Here is an 18,348-nt window from a genome sequence, read left to right on the forward strand (position 1 = left end):
AATCAGAGCAAATACCCTTATAGACACCCTCCACCTTGTCATACACCATCCAATTTCAGCCTGTTACATTGAGGTGTAATCTCTCCTGGGCCTGAGACAATAGTTCTGCGTCCTCAAATCTATAGTGAGATTCAAATTCTCACCAATCCTATAGACACCCTCCACCTTGTCATACACTTCCAATTTCAGCCTGTTACATTGAGGTGTAATCTCCGATGGTGGTGGTGGTGTTGCATCTGTTGGTAGTGGCAAAAGCACAATAGCACCTAAGGCAGGAGGTGTTGAGCCTGTGTCATCGTCTGGCTCCACAAGGCCTCGAAGGCTCTCTTTTCTGGGAGTAGGTAAACCACTAAGCCGGAGCTTCAGGAACAAGTGTTGGCTTACATTGCTGACTCAGCCTCCAGCTCTATCACCTCCTCTTCTGAAGTTTCAAAAAATAAAATCACTGAGTCGTCAGTGGAGGCTCCTGGTCAGTAACAACACCTTTCCTTGTGTCCTTCACCCCTACCAAAAGTGAAGGATGTAGCAGGCCACATTACAGATTACTCCATGGAGCTCTTTTCACATACCACGCCTGGGTTATCAAGTCAAATCGTGAATTCCCCAGTCTAAGCTGAATCTGACATGGAGTGTGGGTGACCAGCCAGGGCAGTGGGGTTAATCAGTACTGGGCCGGTGTCTCAGAGGGATGTGTCATGTTGGTGGTGATGACCCGTTCCGTGGCCTTGGGCGTCCATGCAAAGGGGTGAATAACGTTTATAGGTGAATGATACGTGACGCCACCTGTGGTTTCTGATCAGATTGACCAGCGCTGCAGTTTCGCTTCTCTGGGACAGATGTTGTGGTGCGGCTAAGATGTAGAAGCCCTGCACAGGTAGGGCCGTAGTCGCAGGGCGGATGAAAGAGTTGGTAGATGGTGTGTAGTGCAGGATGTAGCAGAGCCATGCGCCAGGCGCAGGAGAAAGAGGACAGACACAGTCGTGCAATTCCTTTACCTGTACTTGGTAAGTGCCATCCAGGACCCAGAGTACAGATGGAGGAGTTAGTCAGCCTGGAAGCCAATTTGGAATTCTCTCTCTGCAGATAGGTAGTGTGGCCTCCGTTCTAGCGCTTATCTGAGGTACTCGCAGTGCTGAGTTCACTGGAGTTCCCCCTGTTGACTCTCTTTTGGAACTTTCTCGTATGGCAGGCAGCCGTAGCCTTTTCCTTCTGGCTCACACACGTCGCTGCTGGGGCCTCCGAGCCTTAGTTGGGAACAGAGCATTTACAGCTGCTACTTCCTCCGGTTCCTGCTGCAGGACCGTCAGTGTCCCTACAAACTCGGAGACCGGAATACGGACCGTGCGCTCCAGCAGGGAGTGAGCCTTAACTCTGCTCATCCTCCAGCTCCCCTTCTCACTTCCACACACTTCCCCTTTCCTTCACAGAGTGCCCTAACTTACCTCCTCCCGACCACAGAGAGCAGCTCCTCAGCAGTCAGGTTCAGAGGTCTCCCTGCTGGAGTGGGAAATGTGTTGTGTGTTGGTTTAACTGCTAGAGAGATCCTTCGTTGCTCCCAAGTGCACTGATGCCCAGCCACTGCTAGATGATGCTGCTGGTACATTGACCCAGAGCACTACATTCCCCTGGCACGCTACACAGCCTGAATCTGACCCTGATGAAACTCAGGTTACCCTTCCCGCACACTATACCACCATACACGGTGACAAAGAGGAAGCTGCAGATGAACGTGCAGGTTCCTTGAGTAGGTGGGGGGGCATACTCGTGGGTGACGGCACTGGCACAGGGCCTCTCATAGTACGCAAAAGTGTCTCTGCCGGTGGGTGAAGGGCCCTCCCGCCGTCAGAGACAGTGCCGTACTATGAGGGGCCCTGTGCCAGTGCCGTCGCCAATGAGTGCCCCCCCACCTGCTTGCTCAGGATCACAGCACTTGCAAAGTTGAAATACTTACCTCTCCCTGCTCCACCGCCGTGATGTCTTCCGCGTTTCCTGACAGTGACATTCTGTTCAGAGAGCGCAATGACATCACGTCTGTACACCCTCTGCCTAAACAGCCAAGTGCAGTGAGATGGAAGATGGGGACGACGAGGAGTTCAGAGTAGTGCAGGGATTCCCTAGCGAGGAGACTTATTTCATTGTTTTCAATGTTGGGACAGCAATTTTTGGGGAGCACTATACTCTGGAGAATGATAGATGGGGCCCACCATACACTGGAACATTCCAAAGGTGGACATCAGACACTGGAGCAGCATTTACAGGCCCCTTATACACTAGAGCATTAGAAATGGGGCCCATTATATATGTAGCATTATTTGGGCCCATAAGACAGTGGAGCTTCATCCATTTGGACCAACATATACTGTAGCATTATGTGGAGCTCATCATATACTGTATGGAGTAATATACTGTCCGGTTTGGGAGCTATTAAAATGGATATCAGTCATGAGATGTAAGAAGTGAAGTATTTTTCATTGTACTATACCGCTATTTCTCTGCCGTATCGGAGCATCATGAGTTGTGGTATGTGTTAAAGGAGCCCAGTGACACTCTTTGGCCCTGGGCCCACCACAATCTGGAACCTGCCCTACCCCCCCACAACTTTAGCAAAATAACCCCTAGTTTCCAATTATAAAGTAAATTAAGGTTGACAAGCTTCAGTAATAAGAATTGATGTTTTTGGCATTAACATGGGCACTGTAGGTGTGTTTCCTGTCCTCCTCTCACTGCCGACTTTTCTTCCCCATTGACTTACATTGGGTGTTGTGTTTCAGTCGGCCTTCGAATTTTCACGATAATCGGCCGATAGGGATCGACCCGCCTTTTGAGAAAGTCGGGTTTCATGAAACCCGACTCAACCCGAAAAAAGGCAAAGTCGCTCATCTTTTGTTGTCAGCTGTTTACAGGAAAATCCTCCGAGAGCAGCGACTAGTGTTGAGCATTCCGATACCGCAAGTATCGGGTATCGGCCGATACTTGCTGTATCGGAATTCCGATACCGACTTCCGATATTTTTTCAATATCGGAAGTCGGCATCGGAATCGGAAGTTCAAAGTTGATTGACAGCCTGACGTCATCATGATGCGCGGTGTGTGCGCATCATGATGCGCCGTCATTTCGGGCCTTCCTGGGGTCTCTGCCGGCCTGCCGGGGGGCTGTGTGGACTGCCCGGGGTCTGTACCGGCCTGCCGGGGGGCTGTGCCGGCCTGCCGGGGGGCTGTGTGGACTGCCCGGGGTCTGTACCGGCCTGCCGGGGGGCTGTGCACCCTGTGGGGGTCTGTACCGGCCTGCCGGGGGGCTGTGCTGATGTCCGGGGGTCTGTGCAAGCATCGTCCGATGGGACTATAAGTCCCATCTGGCGATGCCTGCTACCATGACAGTGATTGACACATTAGCCAATGATGGGACAGTAGTAGTCCCATCATCCGGCTAATGTGTTAAATGTTAGAAAAAAAAAAAAAAATACTACATACATACTACATACATACTACATGCTACATACATACTACATGCTACATACATACTACATATATACTACATGCATGCTACATACATACTACATGCTACATACATACTACATATATACTACATGCATGCTGCATACATACTGCATGCTACATACATACTACATACATACCACATATATACTACATACATACTACATGCATGCTACATGCATGCTACATACATACTACATGCTACATACATACCACATACATACTACATATATACTACATGCATGCTACATACATACTGCATGCTACATGCATGCTACATACATACTACATACATACTACATGCTACATACATACCACATATATACTACATACATACTAAATACAATACATTCATACAATACATACATAGACATACAGTACATATAACATAGAGTAACATACTTACCAATACTTGTCACATTGTTCCCCGAAGCCATTGTCTTTTACGGAATAAATATTAACATAACAAACCACAAAAATACTCACGATCCGAAGCAGTCCACGAGTGTATCCCACGACGATCTTGGGTAGAGAACTGCAGCATCAGCTGATGCTGCCGTTCTCTACGGGCTGCAGGAATCCAATGACGGAAGGTAGGTATCCTTCCGCACTGTATTCCTCCGCCACTTAAAAAAAAAAAAGTCCCTAGTCTCACTTTATGCCATTGCTGCGTGGGAAATTCCCACACATATGTAGTATGTATGTAGTATATATGTAGTATGTATGTAGCATGTAGTATGTATGTAGTATATATGTAGTATGTATGTAGCATGTAGCATGCATGTAGTATATATGTAGCATATATGTAGTATGTATGTAGCATGTAGTATATATGTAGTATGCATGTTGCATGCATGTAGTATATATGTAGTATGTATGTTGCATGTAGTATATATGTAGTATGTATGTTGCATGTAGTATATATGTAGCATGTATGTAGTATGTAGTATGAATGTAGCATGTATGTAGCATGTAATTTTTTTTTTTTTTTATATTCAACACATTAGCCGGATGATGGGACTACTACTGTCTAGAGTTGAGCGATACCAGCCGATACTTGAAAATATCGGATCGGAATGGATCGGCCGATCTTAAAAAAAAGTATCGGTATCGCCGATTCCGATACCGGGAACCAATGCAAGTCAATGGGGCCAAAATATCGGAATTAAAAAAAACCCTTTCTTTCCTTGTAGGTTAATTCTACATGAAGAAAAACAACTAAGAATAATGTAGAATGTATTGTGGGAGGTGGAGGAGACATTAAAGCCATAGAGGTTTAGCCCAATCAAATGGAATAGCAGGAATTAAACTTTTTTTTTAAAGATGTTAGGAGTTACAAAGATATTGACTATGTTAGCCTCATTTATATTTTGCCAGACATGTATGTCTTCTTCTTCTTTCTTCTTTCTTCTTCTTTCTTATTCTTCTTCCTTTTTTTACCTTCTTCTTCTTCTTCTTATTCCTTTTTTTACATTCTTCTTCTTCTTCTTCCTTTTTTTACATTCTTCTACTTCCTTTTTTTACATTCTTCTTCTTCTTCCTTTTTTTACATTCTTCTTCTTATTCCTTTTTTTACATTCTTCTTCTTCTTCCTTTTTTAAATTCTTCTACTTCCTTTTTTTACATTCTTCTTCTTTCATTATGGGAATGTGGACAGAGCAGGCGACATTGCCGGACACACATCAGGGGATTAACTGACCGGACTGAACACCTGTAACACAGGAACAAGTGTGGATTGTGCAGACGCCACTTCGGAGCTGTAACTGGCAGGGTTGGAGGACAGGGGAAATACGAGAGACAGTGGAGCCACAGGCCTAATTGGAGCACGGTTAAAAATCAGTAGTGGTACGACTGTGTAGGCAGCAGGAGACTTTGCCATCTACACAGCAGGGGATCAGCTGACGTTACTGAACCCCACTGAGACACGGGAGCAAGTATCTCTTTCCGTGTGGAGGGCACTTCCGAACTACAACTGGCTGTGTTGAAGCCCAGGAAATAGGAGGGTGTAGGCAGAGGCCTACTGTATTTTGAATGAGGTGACAGCAGGAGAGACTGCCATCCACACAGCAGGGGATCAGCTGACGTTACTGAACCCCACTGAGACACGGGAGCAAGTATCTCTTTCCGTGTGGACGGCACTTCCGAACTACAACTGGCTGTGTTGAAGCCCAGGAAATAGGAGGGTGTAGGCAGAGGCCTACTGTATTTTGAATGAGGTGACAGCAGGAGAGACTGCCATCCACACAGCAGGGGAACAGCTGGCAGTGCTGAACCCCACTGAGACACGGGAGCAAGTATCTCTTTCCGTGTGGACGGCACTTCCGAACTACAACTGGCTGTGTTGAAGCCCAGGAAATAGGAGGGTGTAGGCAGAGGCCTACTGTATTTTGAATGAGGTGACAGCAGGAGAGACTGCCATCCACACAGCAGGGGATCAGCTGACGTTACTGAACCCCACTGAGACACGGGAGCAAGTATCTCTTTCCGTGTGGACGGCACTTCCGAACTACAACTGGCTGTGTTGAAGCCCAGGAAATAGGAGGGTGTAGGCAGAGGCCTAATGTATTTTGAATGAGGTGACAGCAGGAGAGACTGCCATCCACACAGCAGGGGATCAGCTGACGTTACTGAACCCCACTGAGACACGGGAGCAAGTATCTCTTTCCGTGTGGACTGCACTTCCGAACTACAACTGGCTGTGTTGAAGCCCAGGAAATAGGAGGGTGTAGGCAGAGGCCTACAGTATTTTGAATGAGGTGACAGCAGGAGAGACTGCCATCCACACAGCAGGGGATCAGCTGACGTTACTGAACCCCACTGAGACACGGGAGCAAGTATCTCTTTCCGTGTGGACGGCACTTCCGAACTACAACTGGCTGTGTTGAAGCCCAGGAAATAGGAGGGTGTAGGCAGAGGCCTAATGTATTTTGAATGAGGTGACAGCAGGAGAGACTGCCATCCACACAGCAGGGGATCAGCTGACGTTACTGAACCCCACTGAGACACGGGAGCAAGTGTCTCTTTCCGTGTGGACGGCACTTCCGAACTACAACTGGCTGTGTTGAAGCCCAGGAAATAGGAGGGTGTAGGCAGAGGCCTACTGTATTTTGAATGAGGTGACAGCAGGAGAGACTGCCATCCACACAGCAGGGGATCAGCTGACGTTACTGAACCCCACTGAGACACGGGAGCAAGTATCTCTTTCCGTGTGGACGGCACTTCCGAACTACAACTGGCTGTGTTGAAGCCCAGGAAATAGGAGGGTGTAGGCAGAGGCCTAATGTATTTTGAATGAGGTGACAGCAGGAGAGACTGCCATCAACACAGCAGGGGATCAGCTGACATTACTGAACCCCACTGAGACACGGGAGCAAGTATCTCTTTCCGTGTGGACAGCACTTCCGAATTACAACTGGCTGTGTTGAAGCCCAGGAAATAGGAGGGTGTAGGCAGAGGCCTACTGTATTTTGAATGAGGTGACAGCAGGAGAGACTGCCATCCACACAGCAGGGGATCAGCTGACGTTACTGAACCCCACTGAGACACGGGAGCAAGTATCTCTTTCCGTGTGGACGGCACTTCCGAACTACAACTGGCTGTGTTGAAGCCCAGGAAATAGGAGGGTGTAGGCAGAGGCCTAATGTATTTTGAATGAGGTGACAGCAGGAGAGACTGCCATCCACACAGCAGGGGATCAGCTGACGTTACTGAACCCCACTGAGACACGGGAGCAAGTATCTCTTTCCGTGTGGACGGCACTTCCGAACTACAACTGGCTGTGTTGAAGCCCAGGAAATAGGAGGGTGTAGGCAGAGGCCTACTGTATTTTGAATGAGGTGACAGCAGGAGAGACTGCCATCCACACAGCAGGGGATCAGCTGACGTTACTGAACCCCACTGAGACACGGGAGCAAGTATCTCTTTCCGTGTGGGCGGCACTTCCGAACTACAACTGGCTGTGTTGAAGCCCAGGAAATAGGAGGGTGTAGGCAGAGGCCTACTGTATTTTGAATGAGGTGACAGCAGGAGAGACTGCCATCCACACAGCAGGGGACCAGCTGACGTTACTGAACCCCACTGAGACACGGGAGCAAGTATCTCTTTCCGTGTGGACGGCACTTCCGAACTACAACTGGCTGTGTTGAAGCCCAGGAAATAGGAGGGTGTAGGCAGAGGCCTACTGTATTTTGAATGAGGTGACAGCAGGAGAGACTGCCATCCACACAGCAGGGGATCAGCTGACATTACTGAACCCCACTGAGACACGGGAGCAAGTATCTCTTTCCGTGTGGACGGCACTTCCGAACTACAACTGGCTGTGTTGAAGCCCAGGAAATAGGAGGGTGTAGGCAGAGGCCTACTGTATTTTGAATGAGGTGACAGCAGGAGAGACTGCCATCCACACAGCAGGGGATCAGCTGACATTACTGAACCCCACTGAGACACGGGAGCAAGTATCTCTTTCCGTGTGGACGGCACTTCCGAACTAGAACTGGCTGTGTTGAAGCCCAGGAAATAGGAGGGTGTAGGCAGAGGCCTACTGTATTTTGAATGAGGTGACAGCAGGAGAGACTGCCATCCACACAGCAGGGGATCAGCTGACGTTACTGAACCCCACTGAGACACGGGAGCAAGTATCTCTTTCCGTGTGGACGGCACTTCCGAACTACAACTGGCTGTGTTGAAGCCCAGGAAATAGGAGGGTGTAGGCAGAGGCCTACTGTATTTTGAATGAGGTGACAGCAGGAGAGACTGCCATCCACACAGCAGGGGATCAGCTGACGTTACTGAACCCCACTGAGACACGGGAGCAAGTATCTCTTTCCGTGTGGACGGCACTTCCGAACTACAACTGGCTGTGTTGAAGCCCAGGAAATAGGAGGGTGTAGGCAGAGGCCTACTGTCTTTGGAATGCGGAGACAGCAGGAGAGACTGCCATCTCCACAGCAGGGGATCAGCTGGCAATGATGAACCCCACTAACACTTGAACGAATGTTTTTGGCTCTGTGGAGACGACACTTCTGAACACCAACTGACGCTGTTGGAGCCCAGGATTAGGCGTGGAGCAGGCTGGGGCCTACTGGATTTTGGCAGGTGAAGGCAGCAGGAGACTTGCCATCTCCACAGCAGGGGAACAGCTTGCAGTGCTGAAACCCACTAACACACTAACGAATGTGTTTGGCTCTGTGGAGACGACACTTCTGAACACCAACTGACGCTGTTGGAGCCCAGGATTAGGCGAGGAGCAGGCTGGGGCCTACTGGATTTTGGCAGGTGAAGGCAGCAGGAGACTTGCCATCTCCACAGCAGGGGAACAGCTGGCAGTGCTGAAACCCACTAACACTTGAACGAATGTGTTTGGCTCTGTGGAGACGACACTTCTGAACACCAACTGACGCTGTTGGAGCCCAGGATTAGGCGAGGAGCAGGCTGGGGCCTACTGGATTTTGGCAGGTGAAGGCAGCAGGAGACTTGCCATCTCCACAGCAGGGGAACAGCTGGCAGTGCTGAACCCCACTAACACTCTAACGAATGTGTTTGGCTCTGTGGAGACGACACTTCTGAACACCAACTGACGCTGTTGGAGCCCAGGATTAGGCGAGGAGCAGGCTGGGGCCTACTGGATTTTGGCAGGTGAAGGCAGCAGGAGACTTGCCATCTCCACAGCAGGGGAACAGCTGGCAGTGCTGAACCCCACTAACACTTGAACGAATGTGTTTGGCTCTGTGGAGACGACACTTCTGAACACCAACTGACGCTGTTGGAGCCCAGGATTAGGCGAGGAGCAGGCTGGGGCCTACTGGATTTTGGCAGGTGAAGGCAGCAGGAGACATGCCATCTCCACAGCAGGGGAACAGCTGGCAGTGCTGAAACCCACTAACACTTGAACGAATGTGTTTGGCTCTGTGGAGACGACACTTCTGAACACCAACTGACGCTGTTGGAGCCCAGGATTAGGCGAGGAGCAGGCTGGGGCCTACTGGATTTTGGCAGGTGAAGGCAGCAGGAGACTTGCCATCTCCACAGCAGGGGAACAGCTGGCAGTGCTGAACCCCACTTACACTCTAACTAATGTGTTTGGCTCTGTGGAGACGACACTTCTGAACACCAACTGACGCTGTTGGAGCCCAGGATTAGGCGAGGAGCAGGCTGGGGCCTACTGGATTTTGGCAGGTGAAGGCAGCAGGAGACTTGCCATCTCCACAGCAGGGGAACAGCTGGCAGTGCTGAACCCCACTAACACTCTAACGAATGTGTTTGGCTCTGTGGAGACGACACTTCTGAACACCAACTGACGCTGTTGGAGCCCAGGATTAGGCGAGGAGCAGGCTGGGGCCTACTGGATTTTGGCAGGTGAAGGCAGCAGGAGACTTGCCATCTCCACAGCAGGGGAACAGCTGGCAGTGCTGAAACCCACTAACACTCTAACGAATGTGTTTGGCTCTGTGGAGACGACACTTCTGAACACCAACTGACGCTGTTGGAGCCCAGGATTACGCATGCCGCATGCAGAGGACAATGGGCAGCGGTTTTTATGGAGGTTGTGGACTACTACTGATTCTAACCATGCTCCACTTAGGCCTCTGGCTCCACTGTCTCTACTATTTACCCTGGCCTCCAACCCCGCCAGCTACATCTCTGAAGTGGCGTCAGCACAATCTACACTTGTTCCTGTGTTACTGGTGCTCAGTCCCGTCAGTTGATCCCCTGATGTTTGTCCGGCAAGTTCGCCAGCTCTGTCCTCATTCCCACTACTGGTTATGGGAATGTGGACAGAGCAGGAGACCTTGCCGGACACACATCAGGGGATAAACTGATGGGACTGAGCCACAGGAACACAGGAACAAGTGTAGATTGTGCTGACGCCACTTCAGAGATGTAGATGGCGGGGTTGGAGGTCAGGGGAAATAGTAGAGACAGTGGAGCCAGAGACCTAAGTTGAGCACGGTTAAAAATCAGTAGTGGTTTGAATGTTGATGGAGCTGGTGACTTTGCCGTCCACACAGCAGGGGATCAGCTGGCATTACTGAACCCCACTAACACAGGAGCTAGTGTGTTTCTCTGTGCAGACGACACATCTGAGCGACAACTGGCTGTGTTGAAGCACAGGGATTATAGTTCAGGTGGTAGAAAAATGAACACACCAGCAGACCTGGATACAGTTGCCAACCACTAATTTAGTCTGTAAGAGGAATGGCAAAGTCTTTGGAGATCCAGGCCTTGTTCATTTTCAGAAAAGTCAGCCGGTCAACATTATCGGAAGATAGTCGCGTGCGACGGTCTGTTAGTACACCACCTGCGGCACTAAAGACACGTTCCGATAATACACTGGCAGCAGGGCAAGCCAGCACCTCCAATGCATACTGGCTAAGCTCTGGCCATGTATCCAGCTTAGAGACCCAAAACTTGAAGGGGGAAGAGCCATCTGGGAGTACAGCGACAGGGCAAGACATGTGGTCTGACACCATCTGACGGAAGCGTTGCCTCCTGCTGACTCGAGGCGTCGCTGATGGTGTAGACAATTGTGGTGGACACACAAAACTTTGCCACATTTGGGCCATAGTGGTCTTGCCTTGTGCTGCGGCGCTGCCTCTGCTCCCTCTTTGTGCAGAGTTTCCTCCACTGCCTCGACGCACAGAGCTGCTTTGTAAAGCACTAGCAACAATGCTGTCGGGTGGAATGGAAAACATTATGGACTGCACCAGTGACTCTTCGTACTCCCGCATTTTACGCTCCCGGTTCAACGTTGGTATGAGCCTTTGTACGCTGTCCCGGTAGCGAGGATCTAGGAGGGTGTACACCCAATAATCAGCCGAGACGAGAATGTGGGCGATGCGGCGGTCGTTTCTCAGGCACTGCAGCATGAAATCAACCATGTGCTGCAGACTCCCAACTGCCAAAGAACCGCTGTCCCCTGTTTGAGGCGTGACCTCGGCCTGCTCTGCATCACCCCACCCTCGCTGTACATACTGAGTAGAGGTTTGTGTACCTCCCTCCTCTGGAGAGATGTCTTCCTCCTCCATCGACTCCTCCTCATCCTCCTCACAAAGTGTCCCCTGCCTAGGCCTTTGTGAGGAAACACGTAGCGCAGACTGTCCAGAAGCAGATGGCATTTGGGACTCCTCATCCTCCACCTCTTCTGAAACCTCATCCCTTAGTGCTTGCAGTGTTTGTTGAAGCAGGCAGATAAGGGGGACAGTCATGCTGACTAGTGCATTATCTGCACTCGCCATCCGCGTGGATTCATCGAAGGCACGCAAAACGAGGCAGATGTCCTTCATAGAGGCCCACTCAATGGTGCTGAAGTGTGAACGGCGCACAGTGCGACTTGTTTGCGCCTGATGCAGCTGGTACTCCATGACTGCTGCCTGCTGCTCACACAACCGCTCCAACATATGTAACGTTGAATTCCACCGGGTGGGTAGGTCACATATGATGCGATGTTCCGGAAGGCCAAATCGTCGCTGCAGAGCAGCGAGGCGCGATCTTGCCGTGCTGGAACGTCGCAAGTGAGCGCACTCTATGCGGACCTTGTGCAACAGTGCAGCAAGATCCGGATAGTCCCTCAGAAAGCTCTGCACGACCAAGTTAAGAACATGTGCCAGACATGGGATGTGTGTGAGGTTGCCTAGGCCAAGAGCTGCCACCAGATTTCGGCCATTGTCACACACTACCAAGCCCGGCTGGAGATTCGCTGGCCCAAACCACACATCGCTCTCCAGCTTGATAGCATTCCAGAGCTCCTGCGCTGTGTGGCTTCGATTCCCCAAAGAAATTAATTTGAGTACAGCCTGTTGACGTTTGGCCACGGCTGTGCTCATATCGGTCGTAACAGGCTCCTGCTCTGCTGTTTCTGAGGAACTTGAGTAGGAGGAGGAGTCTATGTGTACAGACTGGAGTCCTGCAATCCGTGGCGTTGGAAGAACACGTACAGCGCCACTCTCCAGATCCGTACCCGGCTCCACAACATTGACCCAGTGGGCAGTGAGGGAAAGGTATCGTCCCTGTCCATGGTTACTGGTCCACGCATCGGTGGTCAGGTGGACCTTGCTACTAACGGCGTTTAGTAGCGCATGTTTTATTTTGCCCTCAACATGTTTCTGCAGGGCAGGGACGGCTCGCCTGCTGAAATAAAAGCGGCTGGGCACGTTGTATTGGGGGACTGCCAATGCCATTAAGTCCCGGAAGGTGTCAGTGTCCACCAGCCTGAATGACAGCATTTCAATTGCCAGAAGTTTGGCAATGCCAGCATTCAGAGACTGTGCTCGGGGATGGTTTGCCGAGTAAGGGCGCCTTTTATCCCATGCCTGTGCTACCGATGGCTGTGATGGATGGGAACGTGCTGCTATGGGTGTAATCTGACAGGGTCTCCGGACAACAGTGGCAGAGGTTCTTCCTTGGCGATCCTGTGAGGAAGCCGAACCAGCAGTGTGTGAGCTGGAGGAAGAGGGCCCAACACGAACTGAAGAGGTGGTAGGTGGTGCTGTACGTTGGCCTACGTCTTCAGGGTGTCTCTGCAACTCCAACTCGTGCTTGGTGCGCACATGTTTCCACATATTTGTGGTATTGAGGTTGCTGACATTTCTCCCTCTTTTGACTCTCTGATGACACAGCTTGCATTTGACAAAGCAAATGTCATCTGCAACTGTGTCAAAAAAGGACCACGCACTGCAACTCTTGTGAGCGCCCGGTTTGCCTTTGGAAGGAGGAATGCTCCTAACGGGTGCCGAAGTGGAGGGTACAGGCAACCAAGTCTTCCCCCTCCCTCTGCCTCCTGTTTTGGCCGGTAGGGGAATCTCTTCCTCCGAGCTGCTCCCACCACCTTCCTGTTGCTCACGCCATGATGGGTCAAGGACCTCATCATCTTCCCTCCCCTCTTCAAACAGCTGCTTCTCCGGGGTTGTCTCGCCAGCACCGTACACACCAGAAAGTGGCAACTGAGTCTCGTCATCATCTGATGCGTACTGAGGTGTGCTGACCATAGGCACTGGCCCACTCGCCTCTTCAGATTCAGAGGGACAAAGAAGTTGCGCATCACTGCATACTCCCTCTTCTTCACATTCAGGAATGCTGCTTGGCTGGCCCCCTCTTTCCAAGCCAACAGATTCCGAGAACAGAAGTAGAGACTGTGATGGCTCCTGTCCATGTCTCTCTGACTGCCTGGGCACTTTGGCAGGTGGTGAAGAGACAGATGGTTGCTCTTCGGTGCTCTGACCCTGAGAGGATGCGGAAGTAATTGAAGTCGATGCGTTAGCTGCCATCCATCCGACAACGGCTTCAATTTGTTCCTCCCGCAGCAGTGGGGTACGTTGAGGTCCTACAAAGCTGCGCATAAAGGACTGTTGCCTGCTAAAACTGGGGGATGCTGATCCACTGGTGCCCGCAGCAGGCCCAGAATCCCCACGTCCTCTACCTGTAGAATCCCCACGTCCTCTCCCTGCAGAATCCCCACGTCCTCTCCCTGCTGAAACTCCACGCCCACGCGCCTTACTCCCTGCCTTCTTCATCTTGCAAGACTGCTTAAGATAGGCAAAAAAGTACAAAGGGGGGCCTTAGTGTGCTTATTCCTGAACAGCTGGTTACAGGTACAAGAAACACTAATTTTATGAAGTGTGTGTGTGTGGACTAGACTTTAATAGGAGCTGATGTGGCCTACACAAGTTCCAAATGTAGTGTTTGGTGAACTTTTTTTGTGGTTTCTTTGTTGGAAACAAACTCAAAGTATGTGAACAAAGAATTGAAACTGATAGTATCACCAACTTTTTGGAGCTATTACAATGCAGGCAGGTAACCTACAATGCAAAAGATGAGGCTCCAAAAAAATTGGGTAATACTAATCTGGCTGCGCCGGCAGGGCACAAGCCAGAAAAAAAGGCTCCTCTATCTACTCCTATATAGTGTTTGCAACCAACCAATGTTGATGGATACGGATGGATGCACACTAATAGGAGAAGAAAAAATGAGCTGCACTCAAAGACAAATATGTGTGAGGCAGTGACGCACGTTGAGCGTCCTACAACCAGACGTAGCTGCAGGACACTCTACTCAGCGTGAGCTGCACTCACACACAGTCAGAGACCTCTCAGACAGCCGTGAACAGTGCAGCTAAGTGGGCACTGGCACTGACAGGCTGCAGAAAGGCTCCGCTGTGTACTCCTATATAGTGTTTGCAACCACCGTAGATGGAGACGGATGGATGCACACTAATAGAAGAAAAAATGAGCTGCACTCAAATAAAAATATGTGTGAGGCACTGACGCACGCTGAGCGTCCTACAGCCAGACGTAGCTGCAGGACACACTACTCAGCGTGAGCTGCACTCACACACAGTCAGAGACCTCTCAGACAGCCGTGAACAGTGCAGCAAAGTGGACACTAGCACTGAAAGGCTGCAGAAAGGCTCCGCTGTCTACTACTAGTGTTTGCAACCAACGTATATGGATACGGATGGAAGCACACTAGATTGAAATTATGTAAAAAATGCAGCTCAAAAAATAAAAGATGTATGAGGCAGCAGTGATCACACTGGGTGGCCTACAGCCTGACGTGGCTGCAGGACCCACTCCACAGCGTGAGCTGCACTCACACAGCCCTTGCAGACAGCTGTGAACACTGCTGCTAGGGCAAAGAAGGCTACAGTGGTGGTTTATGTAGCCTGGGTAAAGCACTAGAAGTTTGGTGGAATCGCTATTTCTAACTGTCCCTCACAGTCTTCTACAGCAGCCTGTCCCTAACTGAATTCACAGCAGAGTGACCAGAAATGGCGGCTGCGGTGGCTTTTATAGTGCATCATGACATCATTTCGCCAGCCAATCACAGCCATGCCAATAGTTAACATGCCTACATGCCTAACAGGATGTGCCCACACTTCGGAGGATTCCCATTGGCTTAATCAAAGCAAGCAGGCTCATAGCATGATGGGAACTTCCGATTCCGATTCCGGAATCCGATATGACAAAAGTATCGGAACTAAGTATCGGAATTCCGATACAGCTAATATCGGCCGATACCCGATACTTGCGGTATCGGAATGCTCAACACTACTACTGTCCCATCATTGGCTAATGTGTCAATCACTGTCATGGTAGCAGGCATCGCCCGATGGGACTTGTAGTCCCATCGGACAATGCCTGCACAGACCCCCGGCAGGCCGGCACAGCCCACCGAAGCCTGCACAGACCACCGGCAGGCCGGCACAGCCCCCCGGCAGGCCGGCACAGCCCACCGGAGCCTGCACAGACCACCGGCAGGCCGGCACAGCCCCCCGGCAGGCCGGCACAGACCACCGGAGCCTGCACAGACCCCCTGGCAGGCCGGCACAGCCCCCCGAAAGGCCCGTACAGACCCCAGAGAGGCTGTACAAGGCAAAAACAGGGTTTTTCTTATTCCGATACCGGAAGTCCCATAGACTTGAATGGGACTTCCGGTATCGGAATCGGCGATACCGATACTTTTTTTTAAGATCGGCCGATCCATTCCGATCCGATACTTTGAAGTATCGGACGGTATCGCTCAACTCTAGCAGCGACACTTTCTCTGGGGTCAATCAGAATTGCTGGAAATGACGGCGGCCGAGTGCTGACTGCTGTGTAACATGGGAGGAAATGTGACCGGCTGATTCTGAGCACAACCACAGGCCGGTTATAGGAGGGTGTGCATACTTATGCAATCATATTATTGTTGTTTTATTTTTATTTCTTCCTCAAAATAATTTCAATTTGTTTCTGTGGGTTTGTGCAGTTTATGTCCAACATTCAGCCTGGGTTCACATCACATTTGCCTTTCTGTTCAGGGCCTCTGTCATGACTTACATCTGGAACCCTGAAAAATGGAATTCCGGAATGTACGCTGTTGGGGCCATTGATTATAATAGCAATGCAGACGGCATCAGTGCGCTTTGCCTTGCATCATTTTCCGATGTATACACCTAGTTGAAGTGGGCAGCAGGACGCAGTGGCACACGTCTTGCTTGCCCCTCTGATAGGCGTTCACACCTGAGCTTGACACACACATGCCTTCTCCTTTGGAGTATGTAGTGCTGTCCGGTACACGGTTCTGGAGGGTGTGCATAGTACAGCACCAGAAGTAATCCGTACTTAGCGTAACTCTATACCGCGGGCACTGTAGTGAGGGTGCGCTGTATCCACGTGGGCACCCCAACACTGACACCACAAACCCTGCTGAGAACATTGCAGAACTGTCTGATATTGGCTACAGATGGGTCAGGAGGATATATGGATAATAATCCCCCAAGGAACGCAGACAGGAAAGTTCCCAGGGCGTTCTTTACCTAGAGATGATTTTCCTTGACTTTCCGCACCCCATGTGATGCCGACATTCTGCACGATTGGGTTTCTGGTGTCTTATTTTGAATTGTTTCTTTTTTTTTCAGCAGTATTGTCGTTGTGATCCACAACTTTCCCTGTAACTTATTGTCTGAGGTTTTTTGTCTTTGTAATGAAAAGATCGTGGAGCTGGACATTCCTTTCTTTTTTGTCTTTGCCCCATTTATTAGAAGAGCGGACATTACGGTCGGGGCCGAGGGCGCGCTTCTCGGACGTCTTGCTTTGTGCTCTTGTGCGTAGCCCTTATCGTTTCTTGTTTGTTTTTGGATGATTTTTTTATGGGGTCGGAGGCTCCTGTGAATGAAGTGACAACATCTGAATAAGAGATGAATCCATAATGATAAAACAGAGCGTGCCCCCGACAGTAACAGTGACACGTCGTGCCTCCATTACTCACCAAACCGCATTTCCATGTTCTGTAGGCTACAACCTTCTCATGACGTGGCCTTACGAGGTGGAGGTGAGCATGATCCAGGAATGTGCCCTGGAAGATCAGGCCACTCTTGGGATAATTGAGGCCCTTCTAGCGTCTGCTTTGTGTCATGAGACGTCGTCAGTCCTGTCTCAGGAATGCTGCTATAGGTCTCCTCAGGTTGGACCATAAATTCATCATCTTACATGCTGGAAAAATCCTGCTCCAAAAATGGCTTCACTGAACCCAGTAGAGAACTGAGCGTGAGGGGTCCCCCAACTGAACGCACATGTGGCCGCACACAATACACCAATGAGACAGTCCCACCATTAAAGATGCCAGTATGGTCAGCACCCTCCCGCTCTCGCCTGATGAAGACCACAGGGTTATGACCTCCCAATAAGAAGATTCCTACAGCAGGCGGACGAGTCTGGTTAGTTTTACAAGTGGTCCAAATTTGCTTTGTCTGTCAATTCACTGGAAAATCCACATTTTAAAGTCAAAGTGGGAGTAGGGGGGACTGGAGCATACTGAGGTATAAATGTCCAGCTCTGAGAGCACTCTGGTCACAGAACCTGAAGGACCTGCTCATGTGAGTATTGTACTGTATATGAATCCTAGAATCCTAGAATGTTAGCGTTGGAAGGGACCTCCACAGTCATCGTGTCCAACCCCCTGCTCAATGCAGGAGTCACTAAACCATCTCAGACAGATGTCTGTCCAGCCTCTGTTTGAAGACTTCCATTGAAGGAGAACTCACCACCTCTCATGGCCACCTGTTCCACTCATTGATCTCCCTGTCAAAAAGTTTTTTCTAATATGAAATCTGTGTCTCCTCCCATTCAGTTTCATCCCATTGCTTCTCGTGTTTCCTTGCGTAATTCAGAACAATGATGATCCTTCTACAATGTGACAGCCCTTGAGATATTTGTAGACAGCTATTAAGTCTCCTCTCAGTCTTCTCTTTTGCAGCTAAAAATTCCCAGATCTTGCAGCCGTTCTTCATAGGACATACTTTGCTTTGCAGTCCACTCACCATCCTGGTAGCTTATCTCTGAATTTGCTCCAGTCAATATCTTTTGTATAATGTGGTGCC

Source organism: Dendrobates tinctorius, unplaced genomic scaffold (genome assembly GCF_039654945.1).
Source record: "Dendrobates tinctorius isolate UK_male_01 unplaced genomic scaffold, ASM3965494v1 ptg000130l, whole genome shotgun sequence".
Taxonomy (NCBI): domain Eukaryota; kingdom Metazoa; phylum Chordata; class Amphibia; order Anura; family Dendrobatidae; genus Dendrobates; species Dendrobates tinctorius.